The sequence below is a fragment of the Hypanus sabinus genome, chromosome 5 (genome assembly GCF_030144855.1).
Source record: "Hypanus sabinus isolate sHypSab1 chromosome 5, sHypSab1.hap1, whole genome shotgun sequence".
In the NCBI taxonomy this organism is placed as follows: Eukaryota; Metazoa; Chordata; class Chondrichthyes; order Myliobatiformes; family Dasyatidae; genus Hypanus; species Hypanus sabinus.
The window spans coordinates 20,330,278-20,346,069 of record NC_082710.1 but is presented as its reverse complement, the minus strand read 5'-3'; the positions used below and the strand labels follow the sequence as shown (position 1 = coordinate 20,346,069).

The 15,792-nt window shown below is 40.5% G+C and overlaps 1 long non-coding RNA gene across 1 annotated transcript in view; it reads left to right on the top strand.

Annotated features, from left to right (window-relative positions):
* LOC132393974 (uncharacterized) overlaps positions 1 to 12,313 on the top strand; it is a 157,348-nt gene extending 145,035 nt beyond the window's left edge. The window contains exons 2-4 of the long non-coding RNA XR_009512127.1: positions 6,965 to 7,004; positions 9,568 to 9,641; positions 12,261 to 12,313. This is a non-coding gene — a long non-coding RNA (uncharacterized LOC132393974). The remainder of the gene's footprint in view (positions 1 to 6,964; positions 7,005 to 9,567; positions 9,642 to 12,260) is intronic.
* Positions 12,314 to 15,792: the final 3,479 nt, after the last annotated feature.

Genomic DNA, 15,792 nt, shown 5'->3' with positions numbered 1-15,792 from the left:
AAGTGCAATAATTAAAACATTTTTCTTTGTAATTGGCTGATGATTATGCCAAGCTGCCACCAGAATGTAAACAATCTATGTCAGCAACTCATGGGTTAAATGAGTGCTGTGGGATTGAGTAATTATATATATTGATTACCTGTAGAAATCTGCCAGCTGACAGGATAAGAAGGGGCTCACTTTTCTGGTAGCTCGGTTATTTTATTTTCGTTAAGATGGATGAGTTAATAAACACCGAGCAAGCACTCCCATAAATTCAGCATCTGTAATATTTGTCACCTTCAAAATTACTTGCTTGAGCGCAACATCCGTTATGTGATTTCACAGGAGAGGTGCTAGCAAACCTGAAGCAAGGTTTTCACTTTCTTGGTGATTAATATACTGTTGTTGTTTAGAAAGGCAGCGTCATTAGGCAGAGGCTTAGCTTCAGTGCTCTGAGGAAATGTTACTGCATTGAGCCATATTGTGCTGTTTAGGAGTTCACTGATGTTTCATCAGTGCAGATCATTGTGAGTTTTGCTGGCAGTTTTGTTGCCTTGGGCTAGATTTATGAATCTTCAGGATCATTTTTAAAAGACATTTACAGTTGGTGGTTTAATGCCTTCAAAAAATAGCCCTCCAGATAACTGGTTTGCCACTAATATGTGATTAAAATGTATTGCAGCATTTCTAAAATGCAGTATTTATTTTCAATTCCATCCATCCACTGGCATTAAGAAGTATATTCGTGAAGCATCCAAAAATGAAAACGTGTATGATTAAAGAATATTTATGCATCACAGCCATTTAATTAAATAAACCCAGTTTGTTCTGTATTTGCAAAACAGTCCATTTAGTATTCTTCGCAATGAGAGTGGATGCGAGTCATAGTTACAGTCATTAAAATGAAGGATGATTGAAGTAGGAAATGGAAGTTTTCTATTTCCACCTTGGAGCCAGGAGCAGCCGTAGACATCAATCCTTCAGATGCAATGCAGACTTCCTTCTTCGTTACCCAGAGACTATTCGTAACAACATGCCTTAACTCTATTACTCCTCTTTCTCTGCTGTCTGTCTTTTACAGAGCTTGCTAGGAGAGTTCAATCATTGATTCTACTCTGCCTAATTTATGCCCATACTTTGCATAATTATCTAACAGGGGATAATGAGAATTACGGTTACACTTGGTCCTGCGATTATCAGTCTCCCATACTCACTATTTTTCAGAAAGACTGATTGGAAAATGATCAGCAAGAGGAGCTCCACAGGATTGGCCACTGAGAACCGGCACTTTTACGCAGTGAGACTGAAGTTGTTGGAATGTTGATTGTTCTGCATGGAACTATAGGCATTTATCTGTGTCTGTGTTGACAAGTTTGGGAATCCCACAGAAAGCTCAGCCTTTTTAAATTTGCTCTGCCAACATTTTTTTCTGTTTGCATTCCAGTGTTGGGCAATTATCCCTGGGCAACCTGCCCACTGAATGGAGGTCTGATTGGATGCTATGTAGTAGCAATCAGTCTATTCATTTCAATTAAGAGTTTCATTAATGGGAGACCTAAGTAAATATTAGGTTATTAATCTTACTGCTAATTAAAATAAGCTTCCTTAGATGTTTTCAATTTCCTTTGACTAACTTTGGACTGTCTACCATAGAAGGTGGGTGTTTCCCAATGGCCACCATTTCAATTTCACTTCCCTTTCCCATTGTAATATGCTGTCCATTGCCTCCTGTATTGCCACAATGAGGTCGCCCTCAGGTTGGATGAGAAAAACCTCCTATTCTGCCAGGGTAGCCTCCAACCTGTCAGCATGAATATTGATTTCTTGAACTTCTGGTAATTTCTTCATTTCCCCCCACCCTTTGGTCTTGCTCCATTCTGGCCGTCCTTTCCACTTTTCTTCTCCTTAATAGCCCATCACTTCGCCCTGAAGCCACTTCTCCTTCCCCTTCTCCCAAGGCCCATTCTCCTCTCCTTTCATATTCCTTCTTCTTCAGCCCTTTACCTCTCACAGCTAACACCTCCCAGATTCTCACTTGATCCCCCTCCCCCAGCTGCCTACCTTCCCCTGCACCTGGTTTCACCCATGTTGCTAGCTTGTACTCCTTCCTCTCCCCTCCCCCTTCCTTTCCTGTCCCGATGAAGGGTCTCGGCCAGAAACTTCAGTTGTTTCTTTGTCTCCATAGATGCTGCCTGACCTGTTGGGCTCCCCTAGCATTTTGTGTTTTACTCTAGAGAGCATCTTTTGTTTTCAATGACAATGTTTAAGTACAATGTTTTAAATCTCTATCCTTCTTTAATTGTTTGACTTCCAAGAGTTTTTTGAAAAATTCTAATTCACTCCTATAGGTATGAAGTTTGAGATGTTTAATAGCAGGCGAATCCAACTGTTACAGTTGATGTCCACAATTCAATTCCTTGCCCATTGGTAATTATAATTGAAAGTTCAAAGCAAAAAAAAACACGAAGACTTAGGAATTTCAGAAAACCCTAATGGGCAATGCAAGGTGGTTCTAGCAACAGCTTGCAAAAACCATTTGAGTGTGAAACTTGTGCTATCAGTACTGGAATCATGGTTTTGGAGGGTGTGTGTGTGTGTGTGTGTGTGTGTGTGTGTGTGTGTGCTGTGAACAGGGAGTCTGAGATTAGAGATGATTAAGAGGTCAGATAAATTCAAAGTTTGAACTTTGGGAGGTGGCTGGTAGTGGAGATCGGAATTGAGATCAGGCTTGATCTGTGGTGGGGTGGTGATCAGTTACATGGCGGGTGGAAGAAAGGGTGCTGGAGATGAAAGTTGTGGAATAATGCTAACCTGGAAGTTTTGGAGGAATATGCAGGTTGTTGGGTGGAAGAGGTCAGAACAATGGAGGAAAAGGGGCATCCAAGGTCAAAAACAGCAAGTGTGGGATTTGCCTCTTAAACCATGATATTGATCAGATGGCAAGTTGGGCTGAGCAATGGATAATAAAATTGTTCTCTGCTATGCCCCTGTCAGAGAGATGGTCAGTGATGGAGTCAGGAAGAATTATTGTGTTGAATATCACTCTAGGTTTTTGACTTTAAATTTCTGTGTTGGGATTTGAACCCATAACCTTCAGCAATACGAGAGCTAACAACTCAGACAGATCTAGACCTCTGAAGGGTCCTGGCACTGCAATGTTTATTGGTTCTCTTTCTACAGATGCTGTCTGAACTGCAGAGATTTTCTCACTTTTTCCAATTTTACTTCTAATTTCCAGAACCTGTTGTTCTTTTGATTTTCATTTACATATAACAATAGACAATAGACAGTAGGTGTAGGAGTAGGCCATTTGGCCCTTCTAGCCAGCACCGCCATTCACTGTGATCATGGCTGATCATACACAATCAGTACCCCGTTCCTGCCCTCTCCCCATATCCCTTGACCCCGCTACCTATAAGAGCTCAATCTAACTCTTTCTTGAATGCATCCAGAGACTTGGCCTCCACTGCCTTCTGGGGCAGAGCATTCCACATATCCACTACTCTCTGGGTGAAAAAGTTTTTCCGCATCTCTGTTCTAAATGGCCTACCCCTTATTCTTAAACTGTGGCCTCTGGTTCTGGACTCACCCATCAGTGGGAACATGCTTCCTTCCTTCAGTGTGTCCAATCCCTTAATAATCTTATATGTTTCAATCAGATCCCCTCTCATTCTTCTAAATTCCAGTGTATACAAGCCCAGTCGCTGCAATCTTTCAACATATGACAGTCCCGCCATTCCGGGAATTAACCTTGTGAACCTACGCTGCACTCCCTCAATAGCAAGAATGTCTTTCCTCAAATTTGGAGACCAAAACTGCACACAATACTCCAGGTGGGGTCTCACCAGGGCCCTGTACAGCTGCAGAAGGACCTCTTTACTCCTATACTCAATTCCTCTTGTTATAAAGGCCAGCATGCCATTAGCTTTCTTCATTGCCTGCTGTACCTGCATGCTTGCTTTCATTGACTGATGTACAAGAACACCTAGATCTCGTTGTGCTTCCCCTTTTCCTACTTGACTCCATAACAACCATAAGTGGCTGTGAAATGTACCTTAGTATAAACAAAATAGAGCCGATATAAAGCTGCAAACTGTTGCAATGAATGCACTTGACTTTAGCACCTAATTGCGTGAAGGTGTTGTAGGCTGTTCAAGCACCTCAGGGCAATCAACGTGAAGTGCTTGAATCCTGAACTTGAATCTCATCAGGAATTGAATGCTATTTGGGAAACGCTAGCTGTCTGTGGGAAATGCTGACAACTGACAATCTGAGAAATAACCACACACATCTTGCTAATCTGCCAGTTTTCCCAGTGACAGAATTGCTGATTCAGTTGTTGGAACCAGTTCAACTTGACTGAGTACTGTGAACAAAACTTCAAAACAACGTAATGGGAGATCTGTGTAACATTGGTGCATTCTGTGTCTGGGATTTTGTGCAGTTGGTTGCCAATTTGTTATTTACTATAGTATTGCAAGCTTTACTACTCAAATGAGGTTAAGTGCTTTCAAAAGCCTGGATGTCTGCCAAGTATTATAACAGATGGAGAACCATAATGTCCAGAAATTTTAACAAGACATGATATTAGTCCAATTCTACTTCATACAGCGAATGCAAACAGGTTAGAAAACCTGTTAAGTCTCATTTAATTTCACTGAAAGTGTGTTTTTAAAGTATAAACGTTTTGAAGTTAGATATTGTTCTGTTGAAGTTTTAATTAAGAATTAAAGACATATGATTGGTCCTACAATAAATCATGACAGAGGTGATTTGTGTACAATATTTACTGTTGACCAACTTTTTTTGATGTAAGGTGACTGTTTCGTTGCAGCTGGAAAGTGGTTGGCTCCCTCAGTGTCTTTGGTTGGGGAGCTTCTTTGCACTGATTCCAGAGATGAGGCATAGCTGTAATATGTTCCATCATCAATCAGCTGTGGGGCCTGGAAAATCTCCAGCCACATTATATTGTAGACAGGAGAGACTGGGAGTTGGTGAAGTCTACTCCTAGTTACAGCAAAGCTTCCCTGGACACAGATGAGCTGTTTAATTTATATATTTCTGTCAGGATGCAAAATCTGGGTCCTAATAAAGTATCTTTTGATAATACTGCTTCTGAACTTCAGGTTGTATACTGTACATATACTCTGATATTAAATGTACTTAGAAATCTTGAAAAGCATGTGGTGGAGTTATTAGTGGATTCTATCCAATGTTCTCTTCAGTGCTGTTGACTCATGCAATAATGTGACCACATCAGGCTGATCAAACTGCCTCTAGGAAGCCCGTTTCATTTTTGTAATTATTGAGATAGCAACATGTCCAATACGACTGACATATTTATTTCCCTCTCTAGACATCTTTAGAATGTGCTGGCAGGACTTCTCAAGTTTTTTTGTAACATTTGATCACTGAACATTTCTAATGGGCGTAATGTACTTACTTCAATTGTAAAAGTCAGCTATGTTTTACTGAGATTGCTTTGATTAAGGGAGGCCTGTATGATTTTCAAAAGACATCGGTGAAGCAGTTAGGCTTCACAACAATCAGATCATGGAAACCATGGGAATTTTACTGCTCCAAGTTTTTTTAAAATTTTCAGATGCTTTCAGATTCTTTAATTGAGGTTTAAAGCAAAACTCTTTTGATAATCAGTTCAGGTGTCTAGAGAACTGGCCCAGCAGTGCAAACACAATACTACCATACTCCCGATAAATGCATCAGAACATGCAGTAAAATCCCAGTCAAAGTAAAATCAATTCATCAAAGTATGTATGTGTTACTATATGCTACCTGGAGATTTGATTTCTTATAGGTAGTTACAGGGAAATAAAGAAAAACAATAAAATATATGATTAACTTTACATAAACTATGGCAAACAATCAATGTGCAAACGATGATAGGTTGTCCAAAAAAAACCCCTGAGAATCTCTGAATGGAGAAAGAATCTGTTCAGGAAATGTCATTGAGAATCTGGGGGTTCTGTGGCTAACTATTCACTAACTTACATTGGGGTGACGTGGTAGCGTAGTGGTTAGCACAACGCTTTACAGTACCTGCAGTCTGGGTTCTCTGCCTTATAAGGAGCTTGCAAGTTCTCCTGGTGATTGTGTCTTTCCATTGGGTGCTCCGGTTTCCTCCCACAGTCCAAAGACATACCACTTAGTAGGTTAATTGGTCCTTGTAGATTGTCCAATGATGAGCCGAGGATGAAATTGGGGGATTGCTGGGTGGCGCAGCTTCAAGGGCCTGTTTCATGTTGTCCCTCACTAAATAAATATTGTACATAATGTTCATACTGACAACATAATTGCTGGGCAGAAGGAATTAGTAAAAGCTTTGCTCTGATCTCTCCTTCTTTAACTTCACGATGATGCTTGAAACAGTGAAAAGTTCCATCCACAATGACTCACAGGGAATCTGTCCCCCACCCCTGCCATTTATACTAAGACCAACAGCTATCATTTTGCATTTTCAGCCTCTCTTGGAGTTTTGATAGCAGAAGACAACTTTTTTTTGTCCTTTATGCATGTGGTGAACTACATATACCTGTCCGGACACGCCCCTCTGCTGACTGCTCCTGTGGCTCCTCCCACAGACCCCTGTATAAAGGCGATTGGAGGCACTGCTCCTCCCTCAGTCTCCAGGATGTTGTGTGGTGGTTTCTTGCATCTAATAAAAGTTTATCATTCGCCTCCCATCTCCGAGATTTATTGATGGTGCATCAATGCACAGATAACTGATACTTGGTTGAGGGATTGGAGAATTAGGCACCGAATGCAGTCATATTCTTGCATTAGTAGCGACTTCCCTTCAACCTTTTGGTTCTTGAAACAGCCAGCTCAGCCCTAATCACTACAGTTTTGCAACACCCTGTTCACTTTGTTTTGAAATGTACTTCACATTTTTTTTGCTGTAATTGTTTTTTTTCATGTAAAAATAATTGAATAATTTATGTTTAATTTATGTTTTTCTTGTCAGGCTGCTAAAATAATTCTGTATGCCTGTGAAGCAGCTTCGGGTAAGATTTTCATTGCACTTGTGCATACATTTACATGTTCATATGCCAATAAACGATTTTGATTTTGACTTTAATCAGGAACATCAAGAGGGGGAGGAATTTGGGGAAAACTTTGAAACCACCTGGCCAGTGACGTATTTCTATGAAGGTGAAAAATGGTATTGCAGGTTGCGCCACTCATCAGACAAATTGCAGGAATAGACTGTATGAAAAAAAACCCCAGAAGAAACAGTATTTGGATCAACTTGTCTGCAATGGGCTCCTCTGCTTAACTCTCTTTCCTGATCTGATACGAGCAATTACAGTGTATGTTATAGTCATAAGAAAGCATCATCATTGAAACCATGTTGCTACCATCCTTAACATTAAAACAATTACAGAGAAAGTTGATGCCGCACCTCTAAACTGGGAAAAGCTCATATTATATAGAATTAAAATAAAAACAACAAAAAACAGCAGATGTTGGAAATTGGCAATAAAAATAGAAAATACCCTACAGGTCAGGCAGCATGTGTGGAGAGGTGAACAAGGTTAAGGATCAAAACTGAGAATTTTTCATTGAATGGAATGTTGCCTGTTTCTCTTTCCTCGGATGCTACCTGACTTGCAGAACATCACCAGCATGTTCCCTTTTTATATTCATATTATGTGCTTTATCATTCCACCCACAGAGTACCACAGGTTGATCTGAGCGGTTGCTCATGATGTATTGCCTTAGCTTTCAAACCAACAACAGACTTTTAAGAAAATGAAGTGAAAATCACGTTTGCAACATCAACACATCAATTCTTCCTAACATCTATAAATGGCAATCTGCTCCATTAAAAACATTGTTCAAAGTAAATATATTATCAAGGTACATTTAAGTCACCACATACAACCGAGTTTAATTTTCTTGCGGACATACTGTACTCAGTAATTCCGAGAACCATAATAGAATCAATGCAAGACTATACCCAACAGGACAGTCAACAACCAACATGCAAAAGACAGCATACTGTGCAAACAGAAAATTTAAAAACATAAAAATAAATAAGCAATAAATATTGAGAACTTGAGATGAAGAGTCCTCGCAAGTGAGACAATAGGTTGTGGGAACAGTTCTGTGATGGGGCAAGTGAAGTTGAATGAAGTTTTACTCCCTGGTTCAAGAGCCTGAGGGTTGAAGGGTAAAACTGTTCCTGAATCTGGTGGTGTTAGTCTTGAGGCTCCTGTACTACCCTGCTGATGGAAGCAGCAAGAAGAGAACATGTCCTGGGTGGTGGGGCTCCCTGATGATAGATGCTGCTTTCCTGCAACAGCTGGGGAGTGCTTTACCCGTGATAGACTGGCCCACATCCATTACTCCTTGTAGGGATCTCTGTTCAAGGGCATTGCTGTTCCCGCACCAGGCCATGATGCAGCCAATCAATATACTCTCCACCACACATCTGTAGAGGTTTGTCAAAGTTTTAGATCTCATGCCAAATCTTTTCAAACTTCTTAGGAAGTAGAGGTGCTGCTGTGCTTTCTTCATTATTGCACTTACGTTCTGAGTGCAGCTGAGGTTCTCTCAAATGATAATACCAAGGAATTTGCTGATCCTCTCCACCTCTGATTCCCTGATGAGGACTGGATCATGGACCTCTAGATTCCCCCTCCTGCAGTCAAACATCAGCTCCTTGGTCTTGCTGATAATGAGTGAGAGATGGTTGTAGTGGCTCCACTCAGCCAGATTTCCAATCTCCCTCCTATATGCTGATTCATCACCACATTTTGATTTGGACATGCCAGTGGTGTTGCCAGAAAATTAAACAATGCACTGGAGCTGTGCTTAGCTACGCAGTCATAAGTGTAAAGCGTGTAGAGCAGGGGGCCTTGTGTTACACCTATGCTGATGGTGTCTGTGGAGCAGATATTATTGCCCATCCAAACTGACTGGGGTCTGCAAGTGAGGAAAATGGAGGATCCAATTGCTCAAGGAAGTGTTGAGTCCAAGGTCTTGAAGCTTATTGATTAGTTTTCAGGGGATGCTAGTATTGAATGCTGAGCTTTAGTGCCAACCAAATGGCATTTGCTGTGGGCCTGTTGGGCTGGTAAGCAAACTGGAGCAGATCCAGGTCACTTCTCAGTGAGGAGTTGATGTGTCTCATCACCAACCTCTCAGAACACTTCTTCACTGTGGCAGAAAGTGCTACTGGGTGACAGTCTTGAGGCGCATAAACAAATTTTTCTTCGGCACTGGTATAATTGAAGCCTGCTTGAAGTAAGTAGACACCTCAGACTGCCAAAGCATTGAGCACTGAAACAGATTGTTGACACATTTGTGACTTCTATACGGCTTACAAATTGTGGGTCCAAACTAATCAATGGCTTGTTTTCACCAATAGTGGATGTGATTAATCTGTTGGCAATAAATTATTTTAACACATTGCTAGTCTCTGAAAATATGTATTGAGAAAGAGGCTAGATTTGAAACTATGCAATGGGATTTGTTAGCATGTTCAAGGAAAAACCACATTACTTAATGATGATGGAATGCCTTCATCTAAGTACTGTATTATGACCATATATTTGATTTCAGACAATAATGCTTTCAAGGCACTTCCTTATTGTGTGGAACTCTTTGAAGTTTCAACAGCCAGAAAGAAACAGGCAGTGAGTAATTGGTTTTGTTCTTCATGGTTATTATAAAATGCCAAAATGAACAAAGATCTTTGGAAGAGAATCACTTTCTAAAACTTTGTCCTCAAGATGTGGCTATCATTAGCAAAACTGGCATTTATTGCCCAATCCTTTGCAGTCCTTAAGTAGAAGTTGCTGATGACTGCAGCATGTCGATTGAAGATACTCCCACTGTGCGACTCACACAAAGTACAACACCACTAATTTGTGGGATGATAATAATGAAACTGTTCGCATTTACCTTTGTTCCCTTCCATAACAGGCAGCAACTTTGTGTGCAAGCACTTGCAAATGTGAAAGCCTCAGTGTTGTTGATGATGCTTGCTAAGATGTAAAAGACTTTTTGAAAGGTTATTTAAAAGAATGCATTTTCAAGATCTTTACCAAATTTTTAACAATTTAAAGGTATTAAAGAGCTTTGGCAGTATTTAGTGATTGAAAATATTTTGTTGTTTTTAATGTATTTGTCTACCTTAAAGATTTTTAAAATATTTTGCATGTTTTTGAAATATTTTACACTCGTAACTAATTATCCTACTAACTCGTATATCTTTGAAAGGTGGGAAGAAACCAAAGTACCCAAAGGAAACACAAGATGTCACGGAGTATGTACAAGCTCCTTACTGACTGTGGCAGGAATTGGACTTGGGTCGCTACCACTGTAATAGTGTTATGCTGATTGTTGCTCTACCGTGCCACCCCAATCAGGCAAAATCTAAAACGTGAACCATTTAGACAATAGACAATAGGTGCAGAAGTAGATCATTGGGCCCTTCGAGCCTGCACTGCCATTCTGAGATCATGGCTGATCATCTACTATCAACACCCGGTTCCTGCCTTGTCCCCATATCCCTTGATTCCCCTATCCACGAGATACCTATCTAGCTCCTTCTTGAAAGCATTTCTTGTTATAGCCTTCTCACAAGATGCTTTCCATTCCCACAGAATTGCTGTTTGTAAGGCAAATCCACAACATGGAGAACCTTCACAGTGTTCTGTACAAATTTTTACTGAGGCAGATTTTGTGTCGGCAATACTCACCACCAATTGTAATACCATTCCTTTTGTATTCAAATGACTTCCCTGGAGTTACTTGTGGGCCACTGTTCTTTCTGTATGCACAGGAGCTGTTTGTTGAGTTCCCAAAGATAGCAGAACTAGGGAAGATCGTAGAAAGCTGTAGGCCACAGTTTTTGGGCAACATCATTTATGGTCTCCTCTTTATTTTGATGAGCAATGGTTCAAAGTAGTTTCAGTCAGATACTTAGATTTCTTTTGTACATGGATATTATTTTTAAGTGATTGTTCAAACTTAATCCAGAACTAATGATTGAAAATTGGAACTGTTGACCATTTAGTGGAAAATGCACAAATTTTATTTTAAATCATTTGGGTGTTCATATGACTCTCAGCTGGTTGCTTGGCCCTGGAGTGCATTGTTTAGGCAGCTTTGGGCTCCATATTTAAGGAAGGAAGTGATAATATTGGAGACATGAGAATCATTCCGGGGATGAATGAGTGATTGTATAAAGAGGGGTTGATGTCTCTGGGCCTGTACTCACTGGAGTTTAAAAGGGTGATGGAGGGGCACCTATGGAATAATAAAAGGGATGGATGTGGAGAGAATGTTTCCGATAGTGGTAGAGTCTAGGACCAGAGGCTACAACCTCAGAATAAAAGAACATCCCTTAAGAGCAGAGTTGAGGAGGAATTTCTTTAGCTGGGGGTGGTAAGTCTGTGAAATTCATTGCCACAGATGGCTGTGCCAGGCAAGTCATTGGGTATATTTAAAACAGGCATTGATAGTTTCTTGATTAGTCAGGGTATCAAAAGTTACAGGGAGAATGATGAGAGGGGGAAGTATAAAACAGCTATGATTAAATGGCAGAGCAGACTCTACTCCTATGTCTTATGGCCTTTTATGTGAAATACTAAGTATAGCTTTAAGTAGAGAGGGGATAAGTTTAAGGGAGATGTGTGAGGCAAGTTTATTTACATAGAGTTATAGGTGCCTTAAAAATTCTGCTAGGGGGTTGATGAAAGTTAAGATGATACTGGAGTTTAAGAGGCAGATAGACACATAAATACGAAGGGAATGGAGGAATATTTTATATCTTCAGACCTATGACACTTTTTGCCAAGGAGATGGTTTCAATTTTTAACCAACAGTGCTAGCCCACCCCCTCTGCCCATTTGCCTGTCTTTTCAATATTACACTGGATATTTAGCTCCCAGCCATGATCTTCTTTCAACCATAACTCTGTGATGACCACAAGCACAGCATCCAAGTAAATCTCGCCTGAATGCAGCTCTCCCTTGGGAAAGAGAATCTGACTACCTCCTTTAACTCTGTCGATCTTCATAGATTTATAAATTACTATCAGGTCTTACCTCAGAAAAGATGCTCCTGTCTGTCCAGCTTCTACTTATAGGTAAGTATTATTATCTGATTACTCTTTTTTGTGATTGTTCTCGGCAATGAAATGATGTGCTTTGGAGCAGAATCTTTAACATATTACATAAAGAAATTCTTTGTGAATTCAAAAACTCTCTCACTGGGTAAACGGAGACTGCATCTTTCCCATGCTGTAGGCTCAGTACAATCTAGTCCTGCTTGAAATGATGGCGTCCTGTATCCTTCTTCCCCCATCACACGTGCATATGAACACAGAGTGAACTCCTAAACACAAGAAAGTCTGCAGATGCTGGAAATCCAAAGCAACGCACACAAAATGCTGGAGGAACTCAGCAGGTCAGGCAGCATCTATGGAAATGAATGAACAGACGACGTTTCAGGCCGATATCCTTCTTTGGAACTGAGAAGGGGGGGGGGGGGGGAGATGCCAGAATAAAAAGGCGGGGAAGGGGAAGGAAGCCAGCTGCTGTTGAACCAGAAATTTCAAGGCTTTTCAGCTTATGGCCCTTACTTGATGTTAGGACAGGTTTGTAGTGTTGATCCATAAACAGTTAGATTGAAACAATACAAATTCATTTCCGTGTCGACTACAGCCATCTGACAGAGGAGATTTTGATCCAATTCTTCTGGCCTTAAGTTAAATCTAAGTAGCAGAGGTATATGACTGCCATTACGTCCATTGCACTTGCTAGTTTCCCATACAGTGTCTTTTAAACCATTTTCTGTAGACTATTTTCTGAGTCAATGGATACTGACATGGTGAAATATAATTTTCACCAGCGTTGAGTTGGGTTTAATTTCTTGAGTGCATGTTTGTACCGCTGGTTGGGTTTTATGCCCTCTGCCAGATAAGACAGGAGCAGCCATGCAGCATATTGAATACTAGTTTCTATTTATAGACTTGCAGGTAATAAAGAGATCACTCTGTGGATTTTTCAGTAAAGCAGATGCTCTTGGTTTGATTTCTTCAAATGAATTGTGAGTTTCCTCTTGAGTGAAAATTTGTAACATATCAGAAGTGTTTCAGTCCATTGTCATCACTTACTGTCACCATGGTAAAGATTGTGTGAGTTCTGCCACTTCATACGTCAAAATGCAATGCAGGACTTAACTTTAGTCTACCGATTAAAATCAGCTGTAGATTTGTTTCCAGGCAATGGACTTCATAACTCTGTAAGTGTTTACTGTTTTGTCTTTTCTGCTCTTATTTTAGCTTTATTTTCATTTAATTTAGAAGATATTTTTTTTCAATTCCTAAGGAAAGGCTTCTTTGTTCTTCATTTTGGGTGTCAGTAGTTGCTGTCTGTTGAAGCTCCTTATAGGGGTGAATGGTCCTATGCACCATCATATTTCTGACTTGAGATAGGATTCAGGTTTATCTGTCTGATGAGATTGATTATAACAAGCTGTGGCATTGTATCGTAGTAGAAGTCAGCTGCCCAGGTTATCTGGTTGTGATGTTGTGCCTTGTGCTCGATGGTGATGTCTTCTGCTGCAGAAAAAAAGAAGTTTGCTGCTTTGGATGCCATCACAGCCGTGGAAAGAGCAACATCTCCCCATTTGTGAGTGAGATAATTACTGTGTTTTTTTTCCCATTTATTTCTAATTTTACTTCCTCTTCATATATCATATTATCTTTAGATAAAAAGACTTATTATGACTCCTAGTAGTAATGTGATCACTCGCATGAAGTTTGATGTTCTTCTGACGGGTTGTCTATTGGTGGGTCCTCAGGTGACTGTAGATACCGATCCGGGATTCATATACTCTGGTGCAGTGTGTGCAAGAATAAGCATGGTTATGGTTAGTGTTGGGTCTTTTGGTTCTTCAGTCTCTCCCTTCACAGCTGCCTCTTGTTTTCTGCAGCAGAGTGGAGGTCGTTTTCATGTAGCAGAGCTCCCTCTTGAACAGATTTCCTCCCGGTGTATCTACTGAGTGCCATGTCTTCCCAGGTTTCACAAGTAATGTTGAATCTCTTCAGAACGATTTTGATGTTATCTTTGAAGTGCTTCCTTTGCCCGCCAGGGTCTGGCTGACTTTATTTGTACTGAGATGTAATGCAGAGACTGTCTTCTTGAGTTTATGTACACTGATAAATTCATCTTTAAATTTTCCATTCCCTTTTTTTGTTTCCTCCCTTCAGATGTTGGCAATCAGGAGACTGAATGTATAATGTAGGTCCTCAATGTAGACTTTTGCCCTTTTGACCTACCAACCATTGTAAGGTGGTTGCTCCAGATGAGTTTCTGATCAGTGGCATCCCAAAGATATTTTTGTCAAATGTCAAGGTAGGGCGGAAGGTAGCCAAATTTTTTCTTGTCAGAGATGCTCATTGTCTGTCTCCTACCAGTTCAGGCCTGATGCCTGTCTGGGTAAAGCATAGAAACATAGAAAACCTACAGCACTATACAGGCCCTTCTGCCCACAAAGTTGTGCCAAACATGCCCCTACCTTAGGAATTACTAGGCTTACCTGTAACCCTCTATTTTACTAAGCTCCATGCACCTATCCAAAGGTCTCTTAAAAGACCCTATCGTATCCGCCTCCACCACTGTTGCTGGCAACTGCAAGCATGGGCTGCTTCATTTGCTGAAGAGGTGAACATGGAATTGAACAGTGCAATAATCAGAAAAGTTCAAAGTAAAATTTTATTATCAAAGTACATACATACATATCACCATATACAACCCTGAGATCCACTTTATTGATGCCATACTCCTACCTGTGGCCATCAAACTTTACAACTCCTCCCTCGGAGTGTCAGACACCCTGTGCCAATAAGCTGGTCCTGGACTTATTTCCACTTGGCATGATTAACTAATTATTATTATTTAATTATTTATGGTTTTATATTGCTATATTTCTTCACTATTCTTGGTTGGTGCAGCTGTAACGAAATACAATTTCCCTCAGGATCAATAAAGTATGTCTGTCTGTCTAATCATGTAGAATAACAACTGTAACAGAATCAATGAAAGACTGCCCAAGTAGGGGGTTCAACTAGAGTGCAGAAGCAACAAACTGTGCAAATGCAAATATAGACAATTAGCAATGAGAACATGAGATGATGAATCCTTGAAAATTACTCCCCACTTCTACTCTTATGATGCAAAGGAAGTCTTAGACAAAGCAGCTGTAGATGGTCAGGACTAGGACAATGCCCTGTGGAATTCCCGCAGTTTTGCCCTGGAGTTGAGATAATGAACTTCCAATAACCAGCAAGGTAATACACTAGCAGACGTTGGGGGTCACGGGAGCATAGCAGTTTGAGTTGCGCAATTATAGCGCCAGCCGAATGGGTTCAATTCCACTGCTGTCTGCAGGTTCTCCCCGTGACCACATGGATTTCCTTCAGGAGCCGCAGTTTCCTCCAACATTCCAAAGGTGTACGGGTTAGTCGGTTAATTGGTCCCAGTGGAGTAATTGGGGACATGGGCTCATTGGGCTGGAGGGGGCCTGTTACCGCACTGTGTCTCTAAATAAAATAAAATAGATGCAGCTTGATCCAAGGGAAGGGGATTGGGGGATTGAAGGGTGATTGTTGTTGTGGGTACCTCAGTGCATCAGTTATCTATTTTACAGATTTAATTTCAGCATAATTTTTCTTTTTTTGTTGATAGACTGTTCAACATTTGCATTTCACAAATGCAAATACTGTAGTCATGTAATGTCACATGCTAAGCTACTGAGATGTGACCACTTGGATAA